Consider the following 9197-nt stretch of genomic DNA (forward strand, 5'->3'; position numbering starts at 1 on the left):
GGATCACGCCCTGAGCTGAAGGCAGACGTTCAACCACTGAGCCACCCAGGCGCCCCACAACATTGTGAATGTCTTTATGCCACTGAACTGTGTGCTTACAAATGGCTAAAATAATAACTATTATGTCATGACTGTTTCACCACAACAAAAATGGTAGAGGCGGGTGGTTATAAGAATGCAAGTTTGAGAGAAGGAGGCTGCAGGCCCAGCCACAACTCTCACACCTTCTGCCTCGAGCGTGTGCCTCCAATAGTCCAAGGTCGTGAACCAGCAGGTTTGAGGCAACGTCTGAGCACCAGACACAGAAGCTACCAGATATGCCTTGTGATAGTAACAGTGACCGGCAAGGAGCCTCCCGGCCCCCAGGGCTCTGCTGCCGGCACTAGGAAGTCTGGCCTCCCGAGACTGTCGGGGACCGCACAGTTGGGGGGTTATCCCACTCGGGCTGGGGTGTGGGAGGCACCCTCTGTGTTCACTGTCCCTGTCCCTACGTGGAACATGCAACCAAAACGTGACAGGGAACTCATCTCCTTCTCCCACGGATGGCCTGTTCTCCTTGGAAAGTTCTACAGGTCAGGGCACCTGGGTGGCTCAGCAGTTCAGCGTCTGCCTTTGGCTCAGAGTGTGATCCCAGGGTCCTGGCATCGAGTCCCACATAGGGCTCCCCACAGGGAGCCTGCTTCTCCCTCTGCCTGAGTCTCTGCCTCTCTCTCTGTGTCTGTCATGAATAAATAAATAAAATCTTAAAAAAAAAAAAAAGGAAGGAAAGAAGAAAGTTCTAGAGGCCAGGAAGTACTTCCATCACTTTGCCAAACCAGAGTCCCTGGGCTGCCCTGCCCCACACTGCACCCCTTGGGTCGGTTCTCCATCGTGGAGTCCTAACGAGAAAGATGAAGGTCATTCCACAAGACAGTCCTCCAGATGCTCAAGGGCATGTGACAGCCCCCACCCCCTGCCTCCTGAGAGAGTGGGGCTCAGGAGCCCTGGGATAAGGTGGGAAGTGGCTGGTCATCCCGAGGCCCTAAAATATCCTCAGGCTTTAGGTTCTCTCACGGAATCAGAGTAGGCAACGCCCCTTATGCTCCTCAGACCTGTCCCTCCTTCCTGCCATGTCTCCACTGCTTCGGGGAGTCCACTGGGTGCAGGTCAGCCCAGCAGTGTCCTCTGACCCAGTCACTCATCCATCCCCCCATCTATCTTATCTGCTCACCCACCCAGCTGCCATCCACTTACCAATCCCCCATTTCCCCCCGCTCACTTAGCCGTCCACTCACCCATCCACCAGGCCCACCTGCCTACCCACTCATCAATTCACGCACCCCCATCCATCCATCTAGTTACCACCTGGGATGGTTAATTTTTTGCCTCAACTTGACTGAGCTATGGGCAGCCCAAACATCTGATTAAATATGATTGGGTGGGGGGAGCGTCTGTGAAGGCGTTTCTGCATGAGATTAATATTTGAGTCCATAAACGGAGTAAAGCAGATTGCCCTCCTCAGGGTAGGTGGGCCTCATTCAATCAGTTGAAGGACTGAATAGCACAAAAGACTGACCTTCCCTGAATAACAGGGAATTCTAGAGCCTCACCTGCCAGCCTTTGGACAGGGACAATACCATTGGCTTTCCTAGTTCTCAAGCCTGGAACTCAGCCATGGGCTCTGCTGGGTCTCCAGCTTGCCGACCACAGATCTGGGGATTTTCGGGCTCCATGATCCCATCAGTCAACTCCTCATGATAAATCTTTCTGTACCGATATATCCTATTGGTTCTTTTTCTCTGAAGATCCTGACCAATACACCCCGTTTGCCCATATCCCAGCATCTCTTGCATCTCCTCTGTGTGTTGGGTCCTGTGCTCTGCGTGGTGACTTTTTAAAAAATAGACTGACTCCTTGGGGCGTCTGGGAGGCTCAGGCTGTTAAGCATCTCCCTTCGACTCAGGTCATCATGATCCCGGGGTCCTGGTATCGAGCCCTGCATCGGGCTCCCTGCTCAGCAAGGTGCTGCTTCTCCCTCTCCTTCTGCCCCTTCTCCTGCTTGTATGCTTACACACTCTCTCTCTCTTCCAAATAAATAAAAATTTTTAAAAAGATTTAAAAAATAAAATAAAATAAAAATAAAAATAAAAATAGACTGACTCCTCAAACAAATCCATTGACTTGAAGGAAAGCACACACAGATGCGCATGCTGGCCCCTGAGCGGGTATGCAGACTCACCTGGCCCCCACCCCTTGCACAAATGCACAGACAAGCCGCAGGCCTCAGTGCTCGTGCACAGAGACACGTGCACATACGTACGTTCCTGAGGTTTCGCAGAGACACCGGTGACAGGCAGCATCTGGTGTGTGAGCCCGGCCCGGCACCCGCCTGTAGGAGCAGGACCTGCGACGCAAACATCACACATGCCCAGTGCACACACACACAGATGCACGCATGCTCACACACACACACGCGGGTGCACATCCATGCACTCAGATGGATGCCCACGCCTCACACACGCAGGTGCACGGGCAGACTCACGGGCCTCGAAGGACACCCCAGGCGCGCTCGCACTCACACTCATGTGCACGCACTCACACCCCAAAGCCGTCCGTGTGGTGAATAGTTTCCACAGCTCACGGCTAACCAAAGTCACTGGTTGGAACTTGCTTAATTGCTGCTGAAGAAAAGGAACCGTCAGCAGCTTCAGCCGCTGCCAGCTCGTGGGGCGGGTGCCCTCCGGTGCCGGTGCCGTGGCTGCCTGGTACCCGAAGCCCAGGCCCGGCCTCAGGAATGCAGGCCGGTGCGGGGGAGAAGGGAGAGCGCTCTCACCCCCTCATTTAAGCGGCCAAGCGTGGGAGCCACGCACCGCCCGGCACCTGGGCCTGGGCCTGCCGTGGGCCCGGGAAGGGCAGGCGGCGCCGGCTGACGGGGTGGCCCTCGCGGTGCCAGGGGTCCTCCCCGGTCCCAACGGCCCCGAGCCTTCCTGCCGCGGGTCCCCTCACCGCGCCCGCCCGCCCCTTCTCGTGCCCCCGACCGCCTCGCACAGCACGCTCCGGGGGGCGGCTCTGCAGGCCCTCCCTGGCCGTCCCCCCCAGCCACGGGCTCCAGGCCTCCCCCAGCGCCGTGGGCCCCTCCGCCGCTCGGTCCTCCATCTCTTGGCCGGGCGCTTGTGGCTTCCGTTACTCAGGAGTTGTTTAAAGCCGGACCTAGTAATGGGGATGCTGGATAAGGCCAGCTGGACACGCCTGACATTCTGAGGAGGGATCCCGAGGAGGGGATCCCAAGGAGGGATCCTGAGAGATGATTCTGGAGAAGGATCCTGATATGCGTTCCTGAGGGGGGATCCTGAGGGGGGATGCTGAGGGGGATTGTGACAGGGGATCATGAGGAGGGATCCGGAGAGGAGATTCTGAGGAGATATCTCGAGGAGAGATCCTGAGGAGGAGTTTTGAGGAGGAATACTGAAAGAAGGATACTGATGGGGGATCTTGAAGAGGATGTTGAGAGGGGATCCCAAAGAGGGATCTTGAGAGGGAATCCTGACATGGGACCCTGAAGAGGAATCTTGAGAGAGGGATTCTTTTTTTTTTTTTTTTTAAGGTTTTTTTTTTAATTTTTCTTTTATTTATTTATGATAGTCACAGAGAGAGAGAGGCAGAGACACAGGCAGAGGGAGAAGCAGGCTCCATGCACCAGAAGCCCGACGTGGGATTCGATCCTGGGTCTCCAGGATCGCGCCCTGGGCCAAAGGCAGGCGCCAAACCGCTGCGCCACCCAGGGATCCCGAGAGAGGGATTCTGATGATAGGTCCTGAGGAGAGACTGGAGGAGGGCTACTAAGGAATGATCCTGAGAGAGGAGTCAGAGGAGGAATTGTGAAGAGGGAGCTGGAGAGGAGATTCTGAGGAGGGATTGTAAGGAGGATCATTAGGAGGGATCCTAAAGAGGGATTCAGAGAGGAGATTCTGAAGAGGGATCCTGAGAGGGGATCCTGAGAAGGTATCTTAAGGAGGGATCATGAGGAGAGGTTTTGAGGAGGAATACTGAGAGAGGGATCCGGATGGGGAATCTCAAAGAACAATGTTGGGACAGGAATCCCAAAGAGGGATCCTGAGAGGGGATCCTGATGAGAGACTGGAAGAGGGATCCTAAGGAGTGACCCTGAGAAGAAATTCAGAGCAGGGGTCCTGAGGGGAGATCTTGAAAAGGGATCCTAAGGGTGATCCTGGGGAGAGATTGTGAAGATTGTGAGCAGGGAGTTGAGATGTTGGGGGCGATAGCCAAGGGCTTGCCCTAGCCATTCCCTCTGGTGGCTGCGCAGCTCCTCTTGCTATGGGATTCTGAGGGATTTTGAGGGTAGATTCTGACAGGAGATTCTGAGGAGGGATTTGGTGAGGGGATCCTGAGGGGAGATTGGAGGAGGGATTTTGAGGAGGTATCCTGAGAGAAAATCCTGAGGAGACATTCTGAGGCAGCCACAACAAAATGACCAAGAGAGTGTGTGGATCTGCAGCTACCATCACCCCCATAGACGGGCTGATCTGTGGCTGGAGGAATGTTTGTGAGCCATGAAGTGTGACCCTATGGTCACTGTGCTTAATCTCCTGCATGGGCTTCCATTGCTCTTGACCTAGAAACACAGCATCTCCCTAAGTAGTTGCCCCCACCTCTCCCCACTAACGCTGAACCTTCTGGTAGTTTCTGGAATGAACCACATTCTGCCCTCCCACGGGGCCTTTGCGCAGACTGCCTCTGCCATTTGCTGCTCCCCCGGCTCCAGCTCTTAGCTTCTTCTCCCACACCCTTGGGAGGAGTCTTCCCTCACTTCCGCACTGGACAGGTCTATCCACTCCAGCCTTTCCAAGCACTACGTGTCGCTCTCCCTTGACATCTTATATTTATTTGCCTTTTGTATTTAGTATCTGATTAGCGTACTGCTCCTCTACTAGACTCATACTCCACCTGGGACGGACCGCATCTGTGTTAGTCACCACCACACTCCCAGAGCCTGGCATACAAAAGGCACTCAATAAATAGGTGTGGCGTGAGTGAAGGAAGGGGCTCAGGGACAGGCCGAGGGTCACACTGGGCTGTCTTTCACACAGGTGGCATGCATTCTTCACCCTAGTCAAAACACTTTGGTGGCAGGATGGCCATCTGTGAAAAGGCTCCTCCAAGTGTCCTGCCACCCCGCCTCCTCCCCTTCTCCTGGGGCAGGGTTCCGTCCGTCTCCAGCCCGGGCCACCTCCCGCCAGTGCGCCTTCCTGCTGCCCGCGGCCTGCCTGGTCTGCTCACATCCCCCCTTCTCTGCTCAGGTCGCCGCCAGCCCTGAAGCTCCTGGCCACCAGCACACTGGCCAGATGAAAGTTGTCCCCACTCCTCTGCCCACACCATCCCTCCCACACAGCCTGCACTTGCCGAAGCGTGTGCGTGCAGACCCTGCCCTCCTCCGGCTCCTGGGTGGGTGCTGCGGCGACCCGCAGGGAGCCAGGCCAAGGGGCAAGAGGAGGTGCTGGTTGGCCCTCGGCGTCCTTGGCTGTAGCTGAACACCCGAAGGGCCAGTAGGCAGGGTGGGCTGCGAGGAGGAGGAGGAGGAGGCCTCTCACTCGTCCGCACCTGAGTTTGCTTTGTAGGCTGCATGGGGATGTGGCTCCAGTCTTTCTGGAAAGATGCTCTTGAGGGTCATTCTTTTGTTCCTGAGCACCTTTGGCTTTTAAGAATGAGTTTTCTGGGCTCCTCCTTTTGGGCTTTCCAGGAGCAAAAGAAATGCCTACTCAGCTAAGCAGGTGCCTTTGGGCCTGAGGACCAGGTGGGGGCTCTGCTGGTGGGGGGCAGCGCTGGAGGAAGGACCTGGGGCCCCTGAGCAGCACCGCAGAGGAGGTTAGGAGCGAGCAGGGCCAGCTGCCCCACCGTAGGGGATATCAGAACGGGGTTCAGGAAGAGCACAGGGGTCTCTGGCTGCCTCCGCGCCGCTGGCCATCCCCAGGACCCAGCCCTGCTCTAGATGGATCTGTCACTGAGGGCCCCACTCAAGGGTCTGCCTTGACTGCCTGGAGCCGTGTTCTCTGCAGTGAGGCAAGGGAGGGGAGTGTCGCTGTGGGTGGCCGCGGCTGGCACCACAACAGCGAAGGCCCCCAGCCCTCTCCCCCACTCCCATGCTGACTTGTCTGGTCTGCTCTTTCCAGATGTGGCCGGCCGACCTTGCACCTGCCCACTCGTGCATGGAGTGTGGGTGGGCACCCCATCTTTCTTCCCACCTGTCAAGAAGACAGACGGAAGTCCCTGTCCTCTTGGATGTTCTGCTCCAGTGGAGGGACCAGCAAGAACCGGAGGCTAGAGGATGGGGGCTTGAACTGTGAGCCCCGCCCATCCTGGGCTTCCGAGGCTGTCCCTGACCGTGACCTCGGTTTGCAGGACTTGCCCGGGAAACACCTCATTTTGCAGTCGAAGGGCCTGGACCTAAACCTGGCCTTGTTCCCCCCACCCCTCTACCTACCTGGCTCCTGGTCTGCGGAGGAGCCTGGATCGCACCCTGCTTTGCCGCTGCCCGCCCAGCAGAGGGGGCTGGGAGGAGGTGGCGGGATCCTGCTCCCACCCGGCTCCCAGGGGCTGCTCAGTGTAGGCGCGAGATCGCTCTCTGGTGCAAGGAGCCGCCAGGATCCAGCCGCAGCCCCGGGGGACTGTGCTCTTTCCCACAGCTTTCCTCCCCCAGGCTCGCGGCCCTCGCGGCCCTCTGGGGGATGCGAGCAGGAGCAGCCTCCTTTCCCAGGCCCAGAGAAGGGCAGAGGCTGGGGATGGCCTGCCAGAGTCTCTCCTTCCCCACGGCTGGGGCTGCGGGCAGGGGGGCAGGGCAGCTGGGGCAGGGAGAGAGCACAGAGCTGAGACAGGCGATTTGGGGGCTCCTGGCCAGGCCACCCTGCTGCCAGACACTCCCTAGCCCCCCGCAGCCCTCTGAAAGTCCACCTTCTGTCTGCCATATAGACCTCAGGCCTGCAGCCCCCTGTCTGCTTTCAGAGCCTCCGGTGAGCCATGCTCCAGACTACCCCAGGGCCTTTGCATGGTATTTTGTGTCCCTGGGATATTTATCTGCCTCCCACTTTTGCATCTCACCATCCCTTCCCCTTCAGGGCACTCCAGGATTCAGATCTGACTGTGCCCCACGACATGCTCACCCACGCCTCTCTGGAGCCCTAAAATTTTATTTAGTTTATTTAGCATCCTGCATTTATTTAAGCCACCTTGTCTCTTACCAGCAAAGGTAAGGGTCCCCAAAGGGCAAAGAGAATGGCTGTCCCATCCAGGAATGCCCTCGTGTCCCTGGGACCTGGCCTCAGACACTCAGCGATGATGGGGGAGCAGGGTGCCTCCACTCTGTGAGTCCGACTGTCTCCTTTCATGGAGCCCAGGGAGCCCTTGGTTTTGCCTGTCCCCTTTCCTTCAGGAGGCCACCTTACAGCACCTTGGTGCTTGGGGCCCAGGCCACCAGGCACGACTCTGTCGTGGTTTCCATCACTGGCCTGGGACCAGCTGCTCTCCAGGCCATGGACGCCATGTCCCTGTCACCTCCAGGGTCTTCCAAGTTCTGGGGACAGATGGACTCTAAAGAGCTGAGGTTGGCATGGACCATAGGCCTCTGCAGCAGCAGGCCTCACAGACCCCGGCCCTTCCCGGATCCCCCTTGGTCGTGGCAGGCCTCGTGGATCTCGCTAAGCAGAGACTGAGTCGGGTGCATGGTCCCAGGACCACAGAGGAGGCTGGTGGAACCAGAGGAGCCTTGGCCCACGGTGGAGCGACGCTGATCCAGGGCTGCCTGAGAGGCTGGCAGTGCCGCTGGCTAGGCCCCCGGAAGGTTTACAGGGCATGTCCTGTGTATGCCAGGCCCCAGGTCTGGGCACTAGTGTGACTCCATTGTACAGATGTGGAAAAAGAGTCATAGAGAGGGCGGGCAACCTGCCTGGGGTCACAGAGCATGTGATGGGGACCTTAGTTTCTCCTGGAGCCAGGGGCAGGGGTCATCAGGGCTACACCTGGAGGTCCTAGAGGTCTGCCCCACACCTTCTTCTCCCTCCCCCGAACATCCCATCAGAACTGATTTTTTTTTTTTTAATTCAAGGACAGTTTACACACAGTGGAATATCCAGCTCTTACGTGACAACTGCATGGCCTCTTTCCCGTTGACACACCTTTGTCACACCAGCCAGCTCAAGACAGAGAAGGCTTCCTTCAGCCCAGAGTCCCGTGCTCCTTCCTAGTGAACCCATTGACCACAGCAGATAAACCTGATCTGCTCTTGAACTTTGTGGAAATGGACCACTAGGAAAATTCTCTCTCGCACCTGGCTTCTTCTGCTCAGCACGGAGCTTCTGAGAGTCCTTAGCACCGGAGCACGAACCGGGGGCCTGTCCTCTTGGACTGTCGAGTAGTGCTTGGCTGCGTGGATGTGCCTCATTGGTCTGCTGATGGACCTCAGAGGACACAGATGCTCCGAACCTCCTGGTTCCAGGCTGCGTGGACCGGACACTTATTTCTCCTGGGTAGACAGGAGAAATAAGCTGTGGGTCTGCTGGGCTATGGGGTTGATAAAGGCATAACTTGGCAGGAAACGGTCATTCAAATGCCTTTAAAAAGTCATCATGGAGGGATCCCTGGGTGGCGCAGCGCTTTAGCGTCTGCCTCTGGCCCAGGGCATGATCCTGGAGACCCCGGATCGAGTCCCATGTCGGGCTCCCGGTGCATGGAGCCTGCTTCTCCCTCTGCCTGTGTCTCTGCCTCTCTCTCTCTCTCTGTGTGTGACTATCATAAATAAATAAAAATTTTTAAAAAAAATATATATTTAAAAAAAAAAGTCATCGTGGAGAATTTTGAACAAGTCTGGAAGTGGAGAGAAAAGCAGTTCTCGACACCATCATCAACCCTGGAGCACACGTCCCTGGCATCTCTTCACCTGCAAACGTTACAGTGTGTACTGCAGATGGTGCCTGTGGGGCAGGCTGACTCCAGGGGTGCTGGGAGCCCCTCAGTTTAGGGGAGTCACCTGCCTCCCTGGGACACCAGCCTTGGCTGCTGCCCCCAGCCCTGGGGTCCATGGAGATCCCCATCCACTCTGGGAGATCCTGAGACAGGCTTGGTGTTCTGGGTGAGCCAGGCGTGGGCAGAGCAGGATGTGATGGGGGCCCTGGGTCCTCCCGTGTGGCCCAGAGGCCTAGGTCTGCCTC

This window comes from Nyctereutes procyonoides, unplaced genomic scaffold, assembly GCF_905146905.1.
Source record: "Nyctereutes procyonoides isolate TBG_1078 unplaced genomic scaffold, NYPRO_anot_genome, whole genome shotgun sequence".
NCBI lineage: Eukaryota > Metazoa > Chordata > Mammalia > Carnivora > Canidae > Nyctereutes > Nyctereutes procyonoides.